Source organism: Solanum dulcamara, chromosome 8 (genome assembly GCF_947179165.1).
Source record: "Solanum dulcamara chromosome 8, daSolDulc1.2, whole genome shotgun sequence".
NCBI lineage: Eukaryota > Viridiplantae > Streptophyta > Magnoliopsida > Solanales > Solanaceae > Solanum > Solanum dulcamara.
Window position 1 is genome coordinate 3745606 of NC_077244.1, and position 25576 is coordinate 3771181.

At 38.3% G+C, this 25576-nt stretch overlaps 1 long non-coding RNA gene and 1 pseudogene across 1 annotated transcript; both read left to right on the forward strand.

The window, feature by feature from the left end:
• The first annotated feature begins 632 nt into the window (after positions 1–632).
• Positions 633–25576, forward strand: part of LOC129898951 (serine/threonine-protein kinase prp4-like) — a 30739-nt pseudogene continuing 5795 nt past the window's right edge.
• LOC129898958 (uncharacterized) lies at positions 5702–15780 on the forward strand. Its single transcript, XR_008769451.1, has 2 exons — positions 5702–6807; positions 10749–15780. It is a non-coding gene; the product is annotated as an uncharacterized LOC129898958 (long non-coding RNA).

Below are 25576 nucleotides of genomic sequence, written 5' to 3' on the forward strand. Positions count from 1 at the left end.
AATAAAAAGAACAAAACAAAAGAAGGACAATTAAACAATTTGCAAAAATAATAATAAAAAATAAATAAATTGGCTTCCGACTATATTAATAGTTTTTTTAATTCTTTCTTAATTTCTTAAAGCAACACTTATTCTGAACCAAAATGGATAAAAGGAATATAATGTTACAAATATTTTCTTTTTGTGGTCTAATTAGGATTAGGGAGAGTCGAAATGTGAGAGAAAATTATAAAATTGAGAATTAAACTTTCGTCAATAAGGTGAAAGATTTTAATCCAAAAAAAATAGATCAAGACAATTGAAAAATGCAAAAGGAGGAAGAACAAAATTAAAAACAAGCATAACTTTTAAAATTTAATACCATTTTGTTGAATAGTATAATGTGAAATTATATTAAGACAACTGTTATTGGAAACCCAAGTATTTATTTTTAGGGTGCTATATATACATGAGTAACATGATGGTGTGTATATATATATTCCATAATTATCAAATGTAGTATAAATTTCTGTTTATCAAACATAACAATATGTTTAAAACTCATAGGCAGAATTCTAGTTACATAAATGAACTGGATTCTAAACCACACAAGGTCCAAGTAAGTCGAAAGCAAAAGAGCACCAATGACTACGATGCCAGTGATTTACAGGTTCAAAGAAAATCTGCAAAAAGGCGTAGGTCTTCTTATGATGAAGAAGGACAAGTTAACAAGTCCCATAGAGGAGGATTGCAATCCAAAAGTATTTTAGAGGAGTCTCGTAAGTCTCACAAGCAAGATGATGCATATGAGATGGAAAGGGGAAGATATACAAGTAACTTGGATGATGATAGAAATGGACAATTCTACTTTTAGAGTGAGAAACCTAAAAGGTATTGGCAATTCTATGTTTTTCTTGTATTTTAAAAAACTAGTCAGTATATTTAGTTTTCTATTTCTGATACTGGTTTTTGTTTCTCTCAATGCAGAGATGAAGTTGAGTAAGAGAACTATAAGAAAAAAATTGCTTTCCATCTTGCTCAACATGAAGAAGAAAAAGAAGAAGAAGAAGAAGAAGAAGAACTTGCTAGAATTAAGGAGGAGAACAAAAGGCGCAGACAAGCTATTCTTGAAAATTATAAGAATCAGCCTTCACAGAAAGACCAAGTTACTCAATCCGAAGACAATGGTAAGTTATTTGACCTGTGATTTTTGTAAAATATAATTAAATTCTATTTTGATGTATTTCTTCTTGCCTATTGTAGAGCTCTATCTAAAGAGGGGAGAGTCTATCTGAAACAACTTCTTTATCTCACAAAGGTTGGGGTAAGGTAGACGTACATCCTACCCTCTCCAAATTCTACTTGGAGATTATACTGGGTATGTTGTTGTTGACTAATTAATAACCCAGTTTTGCTAAGCAATTTAACTGCCAAGTTCCTGCTTTCTTAATGTATTTTAATTTTGGATCCGAACTATTAAACGTTTGTGTTATATAATTTAGGATTTGAGTTGGATACTGTCTCCACTTAAGATTTTATGAAGATTGTAAATTCACCTGAGCCTCTTTAGAGTGATTTTCTATGTTGTTCCTCTGCATGTCTCTATCTCTCTCTCTCTCTCGTTGAGTTTCTGGTCTCTAATTGTACTTTTCATTTCTTGGCATTGGGTGAGGTTCATGCGAATCAGTCTACTGAGAAGTGTGCAGCTGGAGATAATGTTGTACCAGAGCCCATTGATGGTCTAACCAATGGTGTAGATGTCCGTGTTGATGAGCCATCATTTTCTTCTGGGAAATCACCTTCGCGAGGTGGTTATAATGCCGAAGAAAAGGCTTCTGAAGCTGGTGGACTGGGACAGGCTACTCCTGAGGTAGGTGTGTTCACTTGACCTTGAAATTCAAATGGGTTTTTCTTTTCTAGTGATGACATTCTTCTTTTTGTTTTATTTATCTTCCACACTAATTTCTCGGAGATCTTAATACTTTCTCCTTTTGTTAGGGGTTTGTTTTAGAATTAGTTGATGAAATACTTCCCCATTGGGTTCAAATATTTTGGGATGCTGATAATGCAGCTTCTTCTAACCATAAGTCATTACTTTGCAGTTTTCAACAGAGGAGCTAGTGAAGAAGCTTGAGAAACAAATTGAATGTCTCAAACAACAACCACATGTTAGAATACGTGCTCATTCTCTTTTTCTCCTATCTTTCAACACTTAGTTATGTGAGCTCGTAATCTTTCTCCTACGTTATGGGATTTTTTTAAAATTAGTCGATGAAATAATACTTCGAAATGCTGAAACTGCAGTTTACTTTTTCTGATCATAGTCATTACTTTGCAGTTTTTAACAGAGGAGCTAGTGAAGGAGCTTCCTAAACAACTAGAAAAATTCAAACAACATCAATTGGAGTGTTATGTCGGAAAAGATAGTTTAAAATTAATTTCAACTTTATAGAGAAAAAACAAAGTTAGAAAAGAGGAGTCGACACTTAATTTTTAAAAGAAATTAAGAAAACTTAATTTAAAAGACTCTAGCAGATTTAAGTCTTAAAAATTCAGAGAAAAAGGTACGAGGTTCTTATTTCCACTTTGAGAAGGTGTTAAGCATTCAAAGTGACTGCTAACACGCGGTTATCCGACGATTTAAAAAATTATTTGACTAACTTTTGAAAAATATTAATTTAAAAGGAAACGAAGACTTTAAAATTAATTTTTTTTAGAAAAATGATCAAACTTAAACATTTGAAAATAATATACATGTGTATAAAAAAATTAAAAAGTTTATCAAATGACTTAGTAAAGGTAGAAAATTATTTAAAGAATAAATTAACATGAATTAGTTTATCATTAAGAGAATCTAATTAAGCTAAAACAAATTAAAATTAATATCTAAGCAAGCATAAATAATTTAAGTAAATAAATTAGTACAACCCGAATTAATATAAATAAACAATAAATAACACATAAAAATATTGCCCGACACTTAGTTTCTGTACGCCTGGACTAAACTATTGGGTCATCTGCATTTTGGACCTTAAGCACAATTCTACTGTATATCGCAACTGTATATGTACTGTAAATCAGAAAATATATACACTATATACAGTGTTACAACATTATTTCTGTATATCGAACTGTATACACATAGTATACCACATGTTTGTTCACTGTATCTATTGTATATAACTATATATCATACTATATATATATATATATATATATATATAGTATATCAGTGTATACAATATTGTTTCTTGCATATCAAACTGTATATATACTGTATATCAATGTAAACGACACTTCTTTCCATCTGTATTCCATGTATACAACCCAATATCAATATTCAAATCATGAATATTACCTTTCTTTTCATGTATCAACTTTCCAGCAATTCGAGCAAGATGATGGGAGACTCAAAACTCAATGATATGTAAAGATGAAGTCCAAAGATAGATTCGAATTGATATCACATTCACCAAAATAAAATTACATAAGCATTTAATCATTTTAAGCTAAACCAAGGAATATATCATAATATTTTAAGTTATCAAATTGATGGACATCCTAGAAGTAACTAACAACATGCATATATGTACACAAAGGAAATGAAAGAAGAAATATTCAAGTAACTAAAGAGCACAAATTTAATATATACGCTATACTAGCTCAAATTTTAAAGAAAGAATTAAATCAATTAGGCCATGAAAGTTCTAATTAAATAACAACTTTAAACATATTTTTTTTTATCTAAATCATGTTCAAAGAAAAAATTGAAAACATGAAAATCTATATTGTCAAGAAAAACTACTTGAAAAAATAATGAACAAAACTAAGAGCTTTCATGAAATAATCCTAAATTATGATAGTTAATTAATCCTAACAATAAGAAATTTCTATCATTAATCTAATTATTCTTAATACATGCTAACTAAAAAAAACAAGATTACGAATCAACTTAATATAACACATGAAATAATTAAATAAAATAAAACCGAAAAAAGATTTTACCTCTTTTCGGGCAGCGCGACTGAAGACAATGAGCGTAAGATAACTTCACCACCCCAAAAGCTTGATGGAACTCCAATCCACAAAAAGAAAAATTAAAAATTTAGACTCAAACCTTTGTGAGTTCGATGTTATAAGAAAACTGCTCTTAGCCTAAATTTTGACTTTAATCTCCTATTTTCTTTGAAGAAAAATATAGATTGAAAGTTAAAAAGTTTCACAACTTTTAGGATGGGGACAAGAGTCCAAAATCCAAGTCAAGTTAAATTTTTTTTTAACTTTGGGTAGCAAAAAACCTCCACTTCTTCTCTCTTCTTAATAAGATTATGAGCTTTTATATATGCTCCAAAAACTCCAAATTTTTCATCAATTTTCGATGTGGGAGATTTGAATTATTTTTTTTAGAAAAAAATTAAATTTCCAAAAATATAAATTATAATTAAACTAACATAACTAACATTGTATTTCGTTAAAAATAAAATATTTTTGAGATGATTTTCAAATAACCACATGAATAGTGATTGAAGATATAGTTATATATTAAAATATGTATATTATATTAAAATTTATAAAAAAAATAAAAATAGTTAAGAATAACATGAAAATATCTTTGTTTTTTTAAAGCTAATTATTTCAAAAATGTTCGAAATTTAAAGAAACTCGATGGCTAATTTGCATTGTGGAGGATCAAAATTGGGTGTCAACATGGAGCATGAGGACAGAGTTAAGAACCAGATTGGAATTTAAATGAATACTTCTGAAAATAACCTATTAATTATAGTTGACCATTGAATTTCTAGCAACTGGGCTCACATACTTTGGCACGCTGATAATTCTCAAAAATAAAAATAAAAATACTCTATGTTGATAATACAACTTATTTTTCTGATCATTAGCCATTACTTTGCAGTTTCCAACAAAAGAGCTAGTGAAAGAGCTTTTTAAACAAATTGAATATCTCCAACAGTATCAACCGGAGTATAACGACCAAGTTAAGCAAAAGGTTGGTTTAGCTTTTTCCCTAAATGCTGGCTTCTTCTATCTGATGATTGACTTACTGTTTTAACACTTCACAGAGTGGGAGGTCGACTGACATGTTTTGTGAAGATATATTTGGAGAATCACTTGCTGCAATTTCGAAAATGGTGAATCTATCTTGGTAACGTCATCAGAAATTATTATTATTGTTATATTAATTCAAACAAAATGTGAGTGTCCCTTTCTTTCCTACTGAACCCAAAATGCAACGTAAAAATGAACCATTTATTGAAGTGATGACTGCAAAATGGGTTTTATTTTATTATGTTTCTAGTTGAACGTTATTCCCTTTGTCCATATTGTGGGAGTGTATTACTTGGTGCAGTTTTTGCTACTACTGTTCAATTTAGAGTGTGATTTGTCACGATCCACTTTTTCTCACGTCATGATGACACCTACTATAACCCACCAATAAGTAAGCCAACTCTTCAACCCAGAACTTGAAGTAATGGGTTTAAGGAAAGAAACCAAATAAAAATAGCAAATTATAAATATAGGCAGAAAAATTAATCAGAAGTAAACCAAAACATAATTTTTACAACTAAAAATCCCTCCCCAAATCACTCTAACATCTCTTTAAAGAAAACTTCTCCAATAGGGGCAAAATTGTCATAAAAAAAAATATGGGGTGGGACCCACCTCGCAACATCGAAAACTTTCGTTCGAAAGATAGGAAGGAAGATATCGATAATACGAACGCAACACAAGTTGTCCCATCAAAAAATTCCACCCACAGCTCCTCTAATTTGCAAAATCAATCTGCAATCGCTGTTGCACTATCGGAGGAGCAACTTGCCCGGGTTCATCAAATAATCGACTTGGAGAAATCTGGTTTGATTCGAGTTAAACGAAAAATTGGGGATGATTCCTCATTGGAAGGGTTACAATATACTCAAATTTCAACTGATTCTAACCAGAGAAACTCGAGAAATCCAATGGCGACTGAAGGCAGAAGTGCGACTGTGTCGCCTGAAAATCGATCTCAAATTCGACCAAGTTCCGGCGACCTTCGAGTGGCGCTCAACACAGGGGTTTGTTCCCCACATCAAAGCGCCCCTCCTCACCAATTTTCAGACCAAATGGCCAGAGGATTAGTGGAGGAGCAAGTCGCCGGAGAAGACGCCGGAGCTCCGGCAACTTTTTCAGGCGAAGAACAATACCATCCTGGGAGCTTCAATGTCCTTAGCAATCCCCACCAGGTAAGAGCTCTCGAATCTTCACACACCAATTCGAATTTGAAAAAAAATAGCTACTGGTTCGAAAGCTGATGAACAATCGAAGGAACAAATTCAAGCCTCCCATTTTGATAATTCAATAAGTTTTGGATTAATTGGTGTGGAAAATATGATTCCTCATCTCCCAAACATCAGAGAAGACATTCAATCTTCTCCAATTAGCACAAATATGCCTATTCAACAGAGTTACTGTTCCAGTGGTCGCGCCGGAGCTCCGGCGACTCAATCAGTGCAACACCAATGCCAAAATATTCCTAAGAGTGTTCCGGAGCTTCCCAGCCAAGGTAATGTCTCAAATCATCACCTATAAGCTCAAATTCAAAAAGTCGCCAAGACATCCTCCAAGGTGATGTGCACTGTTTCACTGGTTTTGGAGCTGAGGATTCTATATTGGTTCATGACCAATATCAGCAACATGATAATTTCAATCAGCTCAATGAAGATATACACATATTTGATAATGCAAAATTGAAGAATCTTTGTTCCAAGACTGATACAAAGGCCTTAGGAATTGCACACCAATGTAACAGTGCTGATGCTGCAGCACTCCAAGGTAAGTGTTCTGACTTAGCTAACCAACCTGCATTACCTTATAGTAACTATGTGAACAATAATGTTCAAATACTTGCTATGCCTGCTGAACCATATGTGCAAAATAATATTGGCCCTGCCACAAGTAGTTTGCTGAAATCCATTGGAACTCATTTGCAATCTAATGCAAATGAGAACCATGGTGCTGTGATAGTTAATTCAAATGATAACAGAAATACTCAGAATGTTAATGTTCAAAATACCTTAAGAGTCGAGCAAAATGTTCAAGGAATAAATCAGTCGCAAGGTGGGACAACCACAGGTAAGTCCACTTCCTCTAACTTGATATGTTCTGAAATTGATAAGTTGAAATCCAGTGGAGTCCACTTGCCACCTCATGCAAATGTACTCCCTGGTACTGCTGTAAACATCTCCATGCAGGGCCCTGACTATAACAATATCAAATCTACTAGCAGCCCTGAAATTCTTCCCAAAGTTTTTAACAAGGGAAATCCTCAGCCTAATAACCAGCAACACTTTCAACAGCCCACCAACACCTACAACAACTTTCCTAAGGTGTCTAGAAACTTTGACATCCAAGTTCAGAACAATCAACCTAAGATACCCAATAACTTAGCTAATACTGGCCTTAGACAGCTTGGAACTAAAGCAACCAGTCCTCAGATTCAACCAAATAATAGTAACCAAAATCCCCAAAAAAACAATTTTCTCAACTTGAAGGACCTGGTCCCTCAACCTGCTCCTTATACTGTTATTCAGACATTTGCAGCCAAACTTAGAGCAAACCAGGCAAAAAATGAGGCCCTCTTTGAGCTAGTCACCCCTGAGTACACTACAAAGCAGGGCCTGCCTGCTGTTTTCTTTCAAAGAGAAGACTTCATGCACAAACTAGCTGACAGATGCAAGTACACACTGGTTGGAAAATTTAGTAACACAATGCCAAAGATAGAGTTAATAAGAAGAAGTTTCATTCTTCAAACTCAACTCTCAGGTGATGTCAAAATAGCACATTTCAATGCAAGACATGTCTACATTGATTTGGACTATACCACTGTCTGGACAAAACAGAGGATGAGTATAGAGGGACAACTCATGAGAATTCAAACATGGACACCTACTTTCAAACCAGATGAAAAAACTCCAATAATACATCTCAAATGAATCTTCCGATGCCAATGAGGTCGAGCGTGATGGGCCGGAGACCTTGGCACTGTTATAACAAAGAGTTCATAAATGTCCTACTAGCCTCTGTAGGGAAAGTGCTCTATCTTAACACTGCTTCCATTCAAAAAACAAGGGGAAGCATAGCTAAGGTGAGACTACAAGTGGATCTCACCAAAGAAAGACCTCCCCATGTATGGTTGGGATATGACAGAGATGATAAATCTCTAGGGTGGTGGCAGACTGTCCTATATGAAAGTGTACCTGATTATTGCATGTACTGCAAACATCAAGGTCACTTGATATATGCTTGTAATATTCAAAGGAGGGATAAAGAACAGAAAAAAAGAAAAGAAGAGTAATCAGAAAAAAAGAACAAAAAAAAGGAAGGCATGATGACCAAGGATCATGATAAGGCACACATCAGTACACCTGCAAATGATGCTCCTGCTTAACCACAACAAGCAGGTGATAACACAAAAGAAGAATTGTGGGAGTCTCGATAGGTAGTCATGTCCGGCATCGAGGGGACTGGTGGCGGAATGGAGAAGTGCAAGAGAAGGTGGAAGCAAGTAAGATAGCGTATGCGAAGCTGATAGAAAGCAAGGATGAGGTGGAGAAGTGGACAAATACGGAACTTTATAAGATAGCGAGGAAGGAGGCGAAGTCGGCGGTTTCGACGGCAAAAACGACAGATTTTGAACACCTTTATGCTGAACTAGAAGAGAAAGGCGGGGATAGGAAATTATTCAAGCTAGCCAGGGTGCGGGAGCGAAGGGCACGCGATATGGATCAAGTGAAGTGCATTAAAGACGAGCATGGAAAAGTATTGGTAGAGGAGAACATCATTAAACAGAGATGGCATTCGTACTTCCATAAACTCTTGAACGAAGAAGGAGACAGAGAGATTGTGGTGGGAGATTTGGAACATACAGGGAGGCTTCACGATGGTGAGTGTTGCAGGAGTATTTCGGTTGAAGAGGTTAAGGGTGATGTGCGTAGGATGCGTTGGGGAAGAGCGACCGGATCTGACGAGATTCCTGGTGAGTTTTGGAAGAGCACGAGCCCGGTAGGTTTGGAGTGACTGACTAAGTTATTTAATGTCATCTTTAGGACAACAACAATGCCCGAAGAATGGAGATCGAGCATAATATCCCTCTATACAAAAACAAAGGGGATATCCAGAGCTGCAACAACTATAGAGGTATCAAGCTTCTAAGCCATACTATGAAAGTGTGGGAAAGAGTGGTGGAGATGAGGGTTCGGAGAGGCGTGTCTATTTCAGAGAACCAGTTCGAATTTATGCCGGGACGCTCAACTACAGAAGCCATCCATCTTATGAGGAGACTGGTGTAGCAGTATAGGGAGAGAAAGAGGGACTTGCATATGGTATTCATCGATCTAAAAAAGGCTTACAATAAAGTTCCACGAGAGATACTATGGAGATGTTTGGAGGCTAAAGATGTACCTATGGCGTACATTAGAGTGATCAAGGATATGTATGAGGGTGCCAAAGCCAGGGTGAGGATAGTAGGAGGGGACTCAGAGCACTTTCCAGTTGTGATGGGGTTGCATCAAGGATCAGCCCTTAGTCCGTTTTTATTTGCCTTGGTGATGGATATATTGACGTGACAAATTCAAGGTGAGGTGCCATGGTGTATACTTTTTGCAGACGACATAGTCCTGATCGATGAGACTCGCCGCGGAGTTAACGCTAAGCTGGAGGATTGGAGACATACCTTGGAGTCTAAAGGGTTTAAGTTGAGTAAGACAAAGACAGAGTACTTAGAGTGCAAGTTCAGTGAGACACCTCAGGAGGTTGGCGTTGAAGTTAGGCTTGGTGCTCAGGCCATCCAAAAGAGAAGTAGTTGCAAGTATCTTGGGTCTATCATGCAAGGCAGCGGGAGATTGACGATGATGTCACACATCGTATTGGGGTAGGGTGGATGAAATGGAGGCTCACTTCCGGTGTGCTTTGTGACAAGAAGGTACTACCACAACTTAAGGGCAAGTTCTACAAAGTGGTGGTAAGATCGGCTATGTTATATGGGGCCGAATGTTGGCCAGTTAAGGTCTCCCACGTTCAAAAGATGAAAGTTGTCGAGATGAGAATGTTGAGATAGATGTGTGGGCATACCAGGAGCGACAAGATTAGAAATGAGGCTATTCGGGATAAGGTAGGAGTGGCCTCGGTGGAAGACAAGATGCGGGAAATGCAACTGAGATAGTTTGGGCATGTGAAGAGGAGAGACACAGATGCCCCAGTGAGGAGGTGTGAGAGGTTGGCCATGGATGGTTTCAGAAAAGGCAGGGGTAGGCTGAAGAAATATTGGGGAGAGGTGATTAGACAGGACATGGCGCAGTTACAACTTACGGAGGACATGACCTTAGATAGGAGGGGGTGGAGGACCCACATTAGGGTAGAATGCTAGTTCATAGTCTCGTTATTCTACCCTATTAGTAGGCGCATTAGCGCACTATAATTTCCTGTGTGGAGGACTGAGATTAGGATAAAGGCTAGATGACTCATCCTTTACACCATAGCAGTTGTAGTGTTGCTCATTATTTTTTTACCATTTGATTTCTGCATTGTATTGTTGTCTATAGTTGTGCTTTGATTATCTTATCTTATTTATTTATAGTAGTTAATGCCTCTTTCTTCCCGTACCATTCTACCATGACTTTCTCACTTTTCCTATTTCTTGTTTCCATCTTGTTTTCGATATGATTGTCCTTATCTAACCTTTTATCTTGTTTTCCTCTTGTTTTTCTCTCTTGAAGCCGAGGATCTTTCGGAAATAGCCTCCTTACCTTTCAAGGTGGGGGTTAGGTCTGCGTACACTCTACCCTCCCCAGACCCACATTGTGGGATTATACTGGGTTTGTTGTTATTGGTACACAAGATCAAACCAATATCCAAGATGCAGGAGAACCAATCAACCAAAGGAATTCAATATTGATGAATTCATCAAAAATATAGGAAAACACCAAACTTCAAAAACAAGGTATTGACTTAGCTCTCCCAAAGTCCCATCCCCCCATATTGAATGCATAGGTACTGCTTTAGCAGGTACTAATCAAGGGAGCAATGCAGCAAGTAATGCAGGTATTGACTCATTACTCCCCATACCCCTGAAACCCCCAGATTATATTTCTACTGCTGCTGATTATGTAGTTAATGGAGGTATGGTTGGAGGAGTTCTGGAGAATCCCACTAATCTGCAGGATGGGGAACCCAAAAGGGGGGGATTTTACCTCATGTTTTGCATGAGAACATCACTGACCCTAGGAGTGACCTTAGAGCTCCTGCTACCCCTGCACACAAGGTCCAAACAGACACTCCAACTCCTGAATCCATAAGAAGAGATGTCCCTACTGATGACTCTACCATACAAAACATCATAGGCTCTATGGCCAAAGATTTGGGCTCCATTGCAAGTACTACTACTAAAAAGAACAACTTGAGCAAGAAAAGGAGAGAGGCCATAAAAAAGTAAATTGCAGAAAAAAACTCTGCTGAGAAATGCCAAACTCCTATAACTGACAGTGTAGTACTGCACCAAAGTGAGCAGGGATGTCAACAATTTGTACTTGATGAGGATCAGGTGGGTATGGATATCACTCCTCTTCAAGCTCAATGCATCCTCACACATCCCACCCTCAACACCACCATACAGGATCTTACTGATGAATATGCTGTGTGTGAGTCAGAAAATGAAGAGGACAATGGTTATAAGCCATTGCAAGATCAGAATGAAGATGATATTGCAAGTGAATAGTTAATCAAAACCTTCAACCCCTCTTCTGATAATGTATATGAGGAAGAGATTCAACAGGTGGCTAGTTCATAGGGCCTATCCCCCAGAAGGATACACAGGACCAGCTTTAGCACCAGGGCAAAAAGCTCTATTATATCTGCCCCCATAGGCAAACCAAGAACCAAGCTCCACATTTCCAAAGACTCTCAATGATTAGTATCCTCAGCTGGAATGTGAGGGGTATTAATACCCAAGGAGCCATGGAAAGGATCAAGCAGCTAAAAAACCTGCATCAAATCTCCCTTATTGCCCTATTGGAGCCCTTTTCTGATAATTCTCAACTGCAACATTTCAGAAATCAGCTTAATATGGACTATGCCATCCATAATCTAAATGGTAAGATTTGGATTTTTTGGAACAAAGATGTGGACTGCAGGATTTTGGAAAATGATGAGCAATTGATCACATGTGTGGTTAATCATGTTATGATCCCAAATCAGTTCATCACTACCTTTGTCTATGCAAAATGCAAGGACCAACTCAGAAGGCCTCTCTGGGACAGCCTACTACAGCAGTCAACCACTCCCCTCCCTTGGTTCACCTTAAGGGACTTCAATGTTATAACAGACCCTGAAGAAAAGCTTGGAGGGTTCCTTATAAAATGAGAAAGAGTCTTGATTTTATCAGCATTGTAGAAGCTTGTGGTTTGCAGGATCTTGGCTTCTCTAGGCAGAAATACACATGGTCCAACCTAAGAGGTATTATGTTCAGAGTTTAGAAGAGATTGGATAGAGGGATGGTTAATGATAAGTGGCTGGAAACCATGCCTCACACTAGCATCACTCATCTCCCTTCTGAGGGCTCAGATCATTGCCCCTTGCTCTTGGAAATGGTGGATCATCATCATAATCTCATCAAGTACTTCAGATTTTTGAATTGCTGGCCAGACCAACCCTCATTCATGGACACTGTCAAGGAGTGTTGGAGCAGATCAGTAGCAGGCAATCCAATGTGGAGCTTTCACCAAAAAATGAAGAGACTAGCTTCCACTCTTAGCAGGTGGTCCAGAAATCAGTTTGGAGACATTTATGCTAGAGTTAAAGAATATGAGGAGGAAGTTAGACAAGCAAGCTGAAGAGAACCTGAACAATATCCACATGAAAACAGGTCTAAGCTTCATGCCATCAATGCTGAATACATTAAATACCTGAAAATGGAAGATGCAATTCTCAGGCAGAAAACTCAGTTGCACTGGTTCAAAGAAGGAGATGTGAACTCTAGCTATTTTCATGCCTTAATCAGAGGTAGGAGAAGGAAGCTATACATTCACAGGATCCAAACTGAAGAAGGTTCTTGGGTTGCAAGGAGATACTGAAATAGCTGAAGCAGCTTGCAAGCACTTCCAAGACATATTCACTGGGAAGGACAAGTATATTCAGCAACAGGCTCTACAGTGCATCCCCTCAATGGTTACTGACAAGCACAATAAGGATCTCCAAGCCATGCCTACTATGGATGAATTAAGAAATGTAGTATTCACAATGAATCCAAACTCAGCAGCAGGTCCAGATGGGATGAATGGAAAATATTTTCAAGTGTGCTGGGATATCATCAAAGAAGATCTTCTTAGTGTGGTCAATTCCTTTTTCTGTGGACAAGCCATGCCTAAGTACTTCACCCATATTTGTTTGGTTCTACTTCCAAAAGTAAACCATCCTACCAAAATCTCTAAATTCAGACCCATAAGTCTGAGTAACTTCACCGACAAAGTCATCTCCAAACTCCTTTGTTTAAGGCTGGCTCCAATTCTTCCTAACCTCATCTCCCTTAATCAATCTGGCTTTGTCAAGAATAGAAGCATCTCTGAGAATATTATGCTTGCACAGGAAATCATACACCAGATCAAAAATCCAAATGTAGGAGGCAATGTTGTGATCAAACTTGACATGGCTAAAGCTTATGATAGGGTCTCTTGGTCCTACACTTGTCTGGTCTTGAGAAGAATGGGATTTGGTGAAAGATTCATTGACATAACTTGGAGAATTATGGCAGACAATTGGTACTCTGTCATAGTTAATGATTCAAGACATGGTTTCTTTCATTCAACAAGGGATCTCAAGCAAGGAGACCCCCTTTCCCCTGCCTTATTCATCCTTGGAGCTGAGGTGCTCTCCAAACAACCTACACCATCATCCTCAGTTTCATGGCTTCTATATGACAAATCATGGTCCTCAGATTAACCATCTCAGATTTGCAGATGATATCATCATCTTCTCTTCAGGAAGAAAGCAGACTTTGACACTTATCACGGAGACTCTAGATGCTTATGAAAAAGTCTCTGGACAGTTGATCAACAAGCATAAGAGTCACTTCATGATCCCCTCCAATGCATTCAAGCCTACTGTGGTGAGAATCAAGAAAATTACAGGCTTCAACCAAAAAGATAGCCCCATAACTTACTTGAGATGTCCTATCTATATTGGCAGACAGAGTAATTTATTATTCTGATTTTATTGCAAAGGTGGTTAACAGGATCACTGGATGGCATGCAAAAATCCTTAGCTATGGGGGAAGAGCTGTATTAATCAAGCATGTTATCCAAGCCATGCCAATACACCTGCTATCAGCTAGTACTCCACCTTCAACCACCATCAAGCAGATACAAAGCATAACAACCAACTTTTTCTGGGGATGGAAAAATGATAAAAGGAAGTATCACTGGTCCTCATGGAAGAATCTGATCTTTCCTTATGATGAAGGAGGCATAGGAGTAAGGCAAATTACAGATGTGGCTAAGTCCTTTCAATACAAACAGTGGTGGATACTTAGATCCAAGAATACCCTGTGGGGAGACTTCATTAAAGCCAAATACTGCCAGAGGGCCAATATCACACCAAGAAATGGGACACAGGTCAATCCTTGACCTGGAAGCACCTGATGATCAATAAACATAACATTGAGCCCCATATTCAGTGGCAAATTCACTCAGGTTCCTGCCTCTTTTGGTTGGATAACTGGCTTGGAGTTGGCCCCTTAGCACACTTCAGAACTGAGAGTTGCAGATTCAACAACACTCAAGTTTCAGATTTTATTACGATGCGGTGCCATGGTGTATGCTTTTCGCGGACGACATAGTCCTGATCGATGAGACTCGCCGCGGAGTTAACGCTAAGCTGGAGGATTGGAGACATACCTTGGAGTCTAAAGGGTTTAAGTTGAGTAAGACAAAGACAGAGTACTTAGAGTGCAAGTTCAGTGAGACACCTCAGGAGGTTGGCGTTGAAGTTAGGCTTGGTGCTCAGGCCATCCAAAAGAGAAGTAGTTGCAAGTATCTTGGGTCTATCATGCAAGGCAGCGGGAGATTGACGATGATGTCACACATCGTATTGGGGTAGGGTGGATGAAAGGGAGGCTCGCTTCCGGAGTGCTATGTGACAAGAATGTGCCACCAAAACTTAAGGGCAAGTTCTACAAAGTGGTAGTTAGACCGGCTATGCTGTATGGGGCCGAATGTTGGCCAGTTAAGGTCTCCCACGTTCAAAAGATGAAAGTTGCTGAGATGAGAATGCTGAGATGGATGTGTGGGCACACCAGGAGCGACAGGATTAGAAATGAGGCTATTCGGGACAAGGTAGGAGTGGCCTCGGTGGAAGACAAGATGCGGGAAATGCGACTGAGATGGTATGGACATGTGAAGAGGAGAGACACAGATGCCCCAGTGCGAAGGTGTGAGAGGCTGGCCATGGATGGTTACAGAAGAGGTAGGGGTAGGCCGAAGAAGTATTGGGGAGAGGTGATTAGACAGGACATGGCGCAGTTACAGCTTACGGAGGACATGACCTTAGATAGGAGGGGGTGGAGGACCCACATTAGGGTAGAATGCTAGTTCATAGTCTCGTTATTCTTCTCTATTCATAGGCGTAGTAGTGCATTACGATCTCTTGCGCTTTGACTTCTGATTTCTGTTATTTCTGTTATTATTTATTACTTTCTATGCTTTGATTACTCTATTTTACCTGTGACGCTATCATTATTTATTTAATCGTTATTTGTTATTTGTATTTATTTATTTGTAATTATTTGTTATTTATTCGTTATTTGTTTGTTGTTTTTCTCATAAAGCTTTTAATTTCCAATTCTTATCTAACATTTTTTTTATGCATTTATGCTTTTACTGAGCCGAGGGTCTCCAGGAAACAGCCGTCCTACCTTGGTAGGAGTAAGGTCTGCGTACATTCTACCCTCCCCAGACCCCATGTTGTGGGATCTCCAGGAAACAGCCGTTCTACCTTGGTAGGAGTAAGGTCTGCGTACATTATCCTACCTTGTTGTTGTTGTTGTTGGCCAATGGAATGTTGATCTGATCATCCAAAAAACTCCCCCTCAGCTTGTACCAATCATCCTAGACACTCACATTAACTACCAACCCCTCAAACAGGACCATCCCTGCTGGATCCCAAACAGCACAGGGAAGTTTTGTTGCTCTTCTGCCTTAGAGCTTATCAGAGAAAAGAGGACCAAGACTGTGTCAAATTCATACACTTGGCACAAGCTCATCCCTTTCAAATGTTCATTCCTAGTTTGGAGAATCCTTAGAGGGAAGCTGCCCACTAATGAAAAGCTTATCAGCTTTGGACAAGCTCCTTCACAGTGCTATTGTTGCTATAGACCTGGACAGGATACCATTGAGCACATCTTTGTTGCAGGAGCTTTTGCTCAGTGTATTTGGAGGATGTTTGCTGACTCCTTGGGCATTAATAAAGAGTACACACCTATCAGAAACTTGTTAATGAGATGGTGGAACTCAAAGCACAAGAATGAGGCTCACAAACTCATTTTGCATGCAACTCCTATTTTCATTTGCTGGAACCTTTGGAAGAATAGATGTGCTTCCAAGTATGGTGGGAAGCAATCTAATCTTGCTAGAGTTAAGTTCTCTATCTTCAAAGACACCTCTAACCTGCTCAACACTGCATTTTCATATATTGATTGGCCAAATAACTGGAGGGACCTGGTCCTTTTGATTGAAAAATGTTACCATGATACCAAAATCACTCCTGTCTACTGGACCAAGCCAACTGACCACATGATGAAACAGAACACTGATGGCAGTGCTCTTAATAACCCTGGCAACATTGGTGGAGGAGGAATCCTTAGGAATGCACATAGTGAACTCATATTTGCTTATGCAGGTCCTTTGGGTGCAGGTACTAACAACCAAAAGCAGAGATTAAGGCTGCAATATTTGGTCTTTCTTGGTGTCTTCAACTTGGTTATACACAGGTAGTGCTGGAAGTTGATTCTCAGCTTCTATTCAAGTGGCTGCAACATGAAGCAAAGCCACATTGGGCCATCACAGAGCTACTGGACAAGCTCAACAACATCATCAATCAATTCCATTCTTTCATCTGCAGCCACACATTCAGAGAAGCCAACTCCACTGCTGATAGTTTGTCCAAACATAGTCACAAATGCACTGCTCCAGAACTCTACTTCACCAAACAAGATCTCCCCAAAGAGGCAAGAGCTCACATGGAACTAGACATGCTTGAAATGGCTAATTTCAGAAGGAGAAGGCTCAAGAGAATCAAGAAACCACCATGACTTCTCCATCTTTGTTGGTCCAACTTACTCTTCAAATTGGTTATTATTATGCATAGTTATAGCTACTTTGAAGGTTCTATAGTTAGGACCAATATAAAGGGGAAAGTCTCCCCTGCTCCTTGCATGCTTAGAATAACCACAATACCTCTAGAGATAAGGCATAGATTAGTATTTTCCTTTTTCTTTTCTTGTTTTTGGCTATGCAGGTATAAGCAATTTGGCTGGAAGCCCAACCTTGTTAGTTTTTGGTACAGCAGTGGCAAGATGAAACATTTGACAAGTTGGAACTTGGATTGGAGAAGCAAGAATGCTACAAAGATACGGATTCCCCTTTGTGCAACAAATTCATCTTGTAAGCTACAACATCCAACAACAACATATTCCAATAACAACCCCAACAGCCTACAACATATAGAAAACACCTACAAGTTCTTGTATGTATGGCTGGTTGCTTATTTGTGCAGGTATATGCAACTTGGATGGAGGCCCTGTCTTGTTTTGTTTTGGTACAATAGAGGCATGGTGCAACATTGCTTTGTGCAATACTTGCAGCTTGCAAGCTACAGCATCCAACAACAACACCTTTCAACAACAATCCCAGCAACCTCCAACACACAAGGAACACCTACAAGTTCTAGTTGGTATTTTTGTTTGTTTGTTAGTGCAGGTACATTAAGGAGTTGCAGCAATTGGTTATGGAGTTCCAGCATGTTTCCACCCAACAACAAGCTCTTCAACAACCAAAAACCTCTGCAGCTGCACCAAGTTCCAGCAAACACAACAAGTTGGATCCTTCATTGCTTCCTGTGTGCAGATGCACATAGCTGAAGCTAGATTGGAAACATATGGAACTTTTCAATATCTTCAGCACTACTGCTTGGGTGCTCTTTGTTTGCTTGTTTTGTGCAAATTTCACAGAGCTATAAAAGGCAGGCTGGGTGGAAGAAATACAGCAAACCAACGACAACCAACAACCAACACATTTTAGTCAAGGAAATGCACACTTCAGATCTACAACACCACCAAGAGTATGCTTGTTTGTTTGTGCAGAATCCTTTTTGTTTAATTATTGTGCAGGTACACTACAGTACTGCATCACAAATGGCAAAAGACCAGCACCTTGGCAAACTCTGCAGATGCAATAAGCTGGACCTCCAACAAATGCAAAGCTGCAGGTACCTGGAAATCAACACAAATACATCAACTTTGCAGCCTACACCAGATCAGCAACTCTCAACAACAGCAGAAAATGCCACATACAACACACAACTGTAGCAACTGTCAGCAACCCTCAACAGCTGCTTTATACAACTCCAACATGCTTCCAGATATTGCAGGATTACAGCAAATACAACACTTGCGGAGCCCAAGAAGTTACAGCTCGAACGGACAATTTGAGATGTTAGTCGAGCGACCTTGAAAAGTTAGCCGGCTAAGTTTCACCAATGTGGTCAACATCCATTTCTAGCCAAATCTGCAGCACCAAGACTTTTCTTTGCGTGACGCACTAGCACCTCATGGACAAACTCAATATGAAAAGATTAAGAAGGACGCAGATGAATTGAACGATCTCAATCCATGCAAATTGGAAGTTTCGTATACTTGGCCTTCTTCAATTTCGCTATGTATTGAATGTAGCTTAGTTGAATAGGACTAGTGTAGGTTTCTTTCTCGTATTTACATGGAAGGGGAGAGTCTCCCTCATTTACGTTTTTCTTAGTTACATTGTATCTAGAGGAGTTCTCTCATAGGTTTATCATTTTTTCCATCTAGAGCTCGTTTGGATGGGATTAAAAAATATAACTTTTATGTATGGAGTGCTTTTAGAACTTTAAAGTGCTGAAAGTTATTTTTATAAATAAGCAGTTGAGTGTTTGGATAAAAGTGCTTAAATGAGGAAAATTATGTGAATTTTAGGGTTAAAAGAATAAAAAGGGTAGTTTGGAAATTTAGTTAAAATATAAGGGATATAAAAGTAATTTTCATGGTCAAAGAAAATGACTTTAAGCACTTAAAAAAAAGTTAGGAATCCTAACTTTTCATTTTGACCGACTTTAAGAACTTTCTGGCTTAAAATTAGCATTAGGCAAATATGTCTAAAAGCTAAAAAGGGGCTTTAAGCCAATCCAAACGGGCTTTAGTATTCGGGGATAAGTTGGCCGACCTTAGTAGGTTAGTCGACTTATGAACCACCTTAGGGTCGGAGGTAAGGTTTATGTTCCCCTTCATGTATTTTTATTATTTTTATTTATGATAAGGCTTGGGGGTGCTGCTTAACCCTTGACTGTGCACGAGAGGTGGGAGCTCGTGTAGGGTCTGTTCCTGTAAAAAAAAAAATTCCTTCCAGAACCTGGAAGTCACAAATTTAGAGCTGCTACAAAATAATAGACGAGTATAAGTCTCGAAAGTAGACCAAAAATATATACAATAACTGGCTAGTCTCAAAAGGCAAAAGACGGGTCATCTATACTGAAGGAGATATAAGTGTTCCAGAAACGCCAAGTGCTTACCCTAGTCTCCGAATCTGACTGCAATAAGCTCGATCTATTCGTGACGGTAGCTGGTGCTCGGTCCCGCATCACAAAAGTAGATGCAAAGTGTAGTATGAATACCAAGACAACAGGTACCCCGTAGGCATCATAGGCCGACTAAGCAGAAAAGGTAAAAACAATATGAAAAAGAGGAATAAGCCTAAATAGGGATCAACATACGTATCTAAAATGAAAAGAGTACTATCTATTAGAGCTACAACTAACTATACCCAACTAGGCCCCCATAAGCCCAATCGGGACACTCGTGCACAATTTAAATAAAAATCCGGACGAACCCCCATAAGCTCGCCGAGTACACAAAATAGCTACAACTACCAAGGCTAGGAACCAAGAATCTGTGATGTTAGGAGCCAAAGTACTATATCATTTCCAAACCCAGAATCTCCAAGCGCTAATCGATCTAGGGGTGCCTTAGGGGTCGAGGCTGGGATTGGGACCCAGATACTCACTCGAATGTTCAAAGTGGCCAAGGCCGGGACTGGGTACTCGGATGCTTGCCATAATACATCAGTACGGTCGAGGCTGAGACTGGGTACCCGGATGCTCGCCGTAATACATCAGTATAATTGAGGCCGAGACTGGGTACCTGAATGCTCATCATACTAGCAAGTCGGTAAAGGCCGGAGCTGAGTACCGGATGCTCCCCGATAATTCAGAACGGAGGCCGGGACTTTATACCCAGATGCTCACAGATAATTTATCCATGATGCCAAACATTCTACTTCCCAACTAGAATACAACAGTACCAAAAATCTTTTCCTATATGAGTCAACCAATATGTCGCCAAAACTGGAACCGGAGTCAAAGTCAACGATCACGAAATCTTTTATTGTCAACGCATCACGAAAGTCACGATTATACCGATTTATGGATGAGGATATTTTTAAGAGCAAGGGTAACGCCTAGCAAAGGCCAAGCTACCAGGCACTAGCCCACTACACCATTCTACAAGGATCTAAGTCCACTGGAGCGACGTCGAGGCATCCAAAGCAAGTTTACATCTTATACTAAGGCCAACATACTCCACAGTATCAACAACATGCTCATTCAACTCTCCTTATAATAGTAACAAATAACGACAAGATACACATGCTTCTAAATATCCGAAAAACCCGATAACAAGCCTAAAACATGATTTCTAACATCTAAAATATACAATCAAACTACCCAACCCAAATTCCAACTATTTCAACATGCTTTCACACATTCCAGCTCAATTTAAAGAAAGGTAAAAGCATAGTCTACCTGTAGGCTACACACGCGAGTTTCAAATCACTGTGCTGGAGCTTTTTCCTTTCTAACAACTTTGGAACGCTGCCAAGCTGTCAAAAACATAACCACAACGTCGATACGGTCGTTTAGACACAAATTTCATAATTTTTGGAGACAGACCAATTTTGGGGTCTAAAATGAGAATTATGGGACACGCATATGAAACTTTATATTTGACACCCAAAACAGATTCCAAACGTCACCCTAAGCTCAAAATTCAGATTTCTAACAAAATTTGGGTGAAAAAATAACGCAAGACGAACAAACAATCAATTCCCACATTTTTAAATTAAGAAAACAAACAAGACAGCCTCTTTAAGAGTCGATTTCTCAAAAACAAAAATCTGCCAACCAAAAAAAATTCACCATGACGTTCCTTGCGAAAACCCCCACAATCTAGCCTCAAGAATCACTCAAAACGGAGTTATATTAACCAAGATACACTCTTCCAAAATTCAACAAAATTTGATTCTGAAAAATACTAAATCTGCAGCTAAAAATCCATTTATTACCTAGAATGATGTGGCAAAATCAGATTCTGAAACTTCCACGATGTTCTCAAAATTCCATGCAAAATAGCCTCTGGAATCACCCAAATCGGAGTCAAAACGAGCAAGAACCAACCCCTCAAAGATCAACACAATTCTAAGTCGGAAATGTAACAACCAGCTGCTAAATTCGATGTTTTACCTCAAACAAAGCTTCCCCTCGTATTTCTGAGATCACCACGAGATTCCTCGTGAAATTCTCTTGAATTTAGACCCTTGAATCACCAAAATCGGATTTATATAGGCCAAGAAGTGATTTCTCAAAGTTCTTCAAAAATTAATTCCGAAAATAGGGAGGGCATCTGCTATAATGCGAATATTACCTCAAACAAATCTTCCCCATCACTTTCTTATTACACCACTGTATTCCTATGGAAAAACTACACAATTTAGAGCTTTGAATCACTGAATTCGGATTTAAGATGACCAAGAAATCATCTTCCAAAGTTTATAAAAATCTGAATCCGAAAATGATCGAGGCAGCATCTAAAACATGAAATCTTACCTAAAACGAAGCTTCTAATCAAGATTCATAGCTCACCAATGGTTTCCTCGTGAAAATCTCTTGAAGGTAGACTCTTCAATCACTGAATTCGGATCTAAGATGACCAAGAAATCATCTTCCAAAGTTTACAAAAATCTGAATCCGAAAATGATCGAGGCAGCATCTAAATCATCAAATCTTACCTAAAACGAAACTTCTAATCAAGATTCCGAGCTCACTAATGAATTCCTCACGAAAATCTCTTAAAGATAGACTCTTGAATCGCTGAATTCGGATTTGAAAAGCTCAAGAAATAAGGGTTCAAAGTTGAGAGAAAATGCTGAAAATCTGATGCAAAATCTGCACTTTTGCACCAGATTTTTCTGGTTTTCCATTATTTAAAGTGTCCAAACGGACCCTCGGAATTCGTTCGAAACCCGATAAAAATAAATATGATATGCTACCCCACTAAATTCGATATTTCGGACTCAATGGCGCATTCAGAATTCTCATACAAGATTATTATGATAAAAAGTGGGTCCCACACCCAAGAGCTCTTTTAAGCCACATTCCACCACGAGCCTCGATATTAGTCCGGAATCCTCGAAAAGTGAACGAAGGGTCTTTCTAAACCAAAATCGACATTCCAAAACTAACCGCGTTGTCTGAATTTTCATTCAAGCGCGATTTCCAAGAATGTTGACCAAAGTCAACCATAGACTAATTTTTAAAGTCAAAAGCATCAAATGTCCCCAAACTCGTATCGATTGCCTCGATAGTCATTCCAACAGTGCTACTAGCCTAATTTGGTCATTCCATAGATGATGGAACCATCATAATTTGAATTCGAGATCTCGTTGATCCGAAACTCGAAAAGTCGCAACTAGACCAACTTAAGCCTTTAAAATACCAAAACAGACTCGCAACCTCTAAAATTTCAACCAACACTTCTTCTAGACCAAAAGCCATCTTCCGAATCCAAGAAGTCGTTGGAATTGTATTCCGAGTATCGTAACTCCAAAAGTTGACCAAAGTCAAACCTTGACTTAAAGTTCCACAAATTCTCAACTCAAGGCCTCAAATCTTCGTTACAACTCCAAAACTGATTTCGTAAAGTCTCCTAAGCCAATCTCGACATTTCGGAGCTGTTGGAATTGACGGAATTCCATTCTGAGATCTGTAGCTCCGATTGATCTCAAATATCACTTTTGAATACTTGAAGCTTATGAAAACTCAAAATTTCCAAAGACTTGACTTTTCATAGAATTTTCTAAAAATCAACACCCAATACCAATCGAAAATGACTTGGGGCAACTAAAGGGAGGGGTAAAATAGTCATTTTACAAAAATTCCAAAAACGACCTTGAGGGTCATTACAGATATCTAGGAATTCCCCTATCTTGTGTTGTATGCTCCAAGGTAAAACCCTAGCCAATAAGTGAGAGAAAAAAAGAGGATTGTTCTGTTCTTTGTACTTGTGCTTAGACTGAATTGTGGGAAATAATTTATTGTGCTTTGGAGAGTCTTTTCTTTGTCAAATCAGGCTGTAATAAGTAAACTGATTTCATGTGTCTAGTTATATCTGTTTTGTAGGGTAAATGAGATGGCATGCCGATCGAGCGCAATTGTTTTCATGATAATTGGAATGATCCTGAAGGCTATTATAGTAAGTGTTAGTGTGTGAACATTTTAACATTTTATTAAATTGCAATTTTAGCAATTGCCCATTGATGACATTTAATGTCATCTTTATTATTCTTTCTTTAGTGCATAAAAATGTCTTTCATTATCATCTTTATTTAGTGCAAAACTAAATCATTCCATTATGTATTTTTAATCTAATTATCACTAATAAGTGGTGCACTAAATCATATTATTATGTATTTTTAATCTAATTATCACTAATAAGTGGTGCACTAAATCATAATGGTACACTAAATGATGATAATGATGGCATTCTATTATTTTTTCATCTTTGTATGATTTTCTCTCCTATAAATAGAGAGGTCTTCTTTGTTTTGAAATAAGTATAAGAGAAGAAAAAATTGAGAGAGTTAAGTTTATATAAAAAAGAGAGTTCTTATTAGTTGATGGGAGGTGTTCTTTGTGTAGAGCTTTAAACTCAACTCTTGTCCAGAGTTTGTTGAGTTACATTTTTGTGATAAGGCTGTTGTATCCTGGAGGGGACAAGTCAAGAGGACTACTGCTGGACCAGTGAAACGATTTACTGCAGTGGGCTTGAATCTCCTTAAAGAGAGCGAGATATCCGCGCCTCAGCCAAGAAGTGAAGTTAATTTCTTCATTTTATTTTTCAATTTTAATTTGTAATCTTATAATTTCACCAACAATTTTAAGGAGATTTCAATATGGCTACAATTGAAAAATCCGCGGATATCAAGATGGGAGATCTAAACAAACCATTTCGGTTTAATGGTAATCATTTCAAGAGATGGAAGGGTAAAGTACTTTTCTACCTAAGTCTTCTCAATGTTTCATATGTGTTAACTCAAAAAAATCCTAATAAAGTTGACATCCTCTCCATGGATAACGATGAACTTATTTCTCATCAAGAGAAAGTGGAAAAGTACAATAATGATTCCTACAAGTGTCGGTATTATATTCTGAATTGTCTATCTGATAATATTTATGATTATTATGATAGAACTTACTCTAGTGCAAAGAAAATATGGAAAGCATTGCAGAGTAAATATGATACCGAAGAAGCTGGAGCGAAAAAATATGCTGCTAGTCGATTTTTTCGTTTTCAAATGGTGGATGATAAATCAGTGATAGACCAAGCTCAAGATTTTATAATGATCGTTGGAGAGCTCAGGTCCGAGGAAGTCAAAATTGGAGACAACCTTATTGTTTGTGGCATAATAGACAAACTTCCACCTTCATGGAAGGAGTTTCAAAAAACTATGCGCCACAAACAAAAAGAAACTTCTCTTGAGACTTTGATCATGAAAATCCGCATGGAAGAGGAGGCAAGGGGCCAAGATGCACTTTTACAAAATGAAGAGAGCAACATCACAACGAAGGTAAATTTAGTTACTTCAAAATATGTTACTCCTGAATCTAACAAAAATACCTCTTTGAAGCCTAAGAAGAAAAAGTTCAAGAAAAATAATGGTAGACTACCCAAGAAAAATAATGGTGAAAATAGCCAAGCACAAAATCAACAAGTTTATGATAAAGGACCGTGATTTGTCTGTGGCAAGAGTGGGCATATTGCTCGATTTTGCAGATACCGGAAACGTGGTCCTATACCTCAGGCAAACGTTACCGAAGAGCCTTTTGTGGCAATGATTACAGACATAAACATGGTTGAGAATGTTGATGGATGGTGGGCTGATTCTGGTGCAAACCGTCATGTCTGTTATGACAAAGA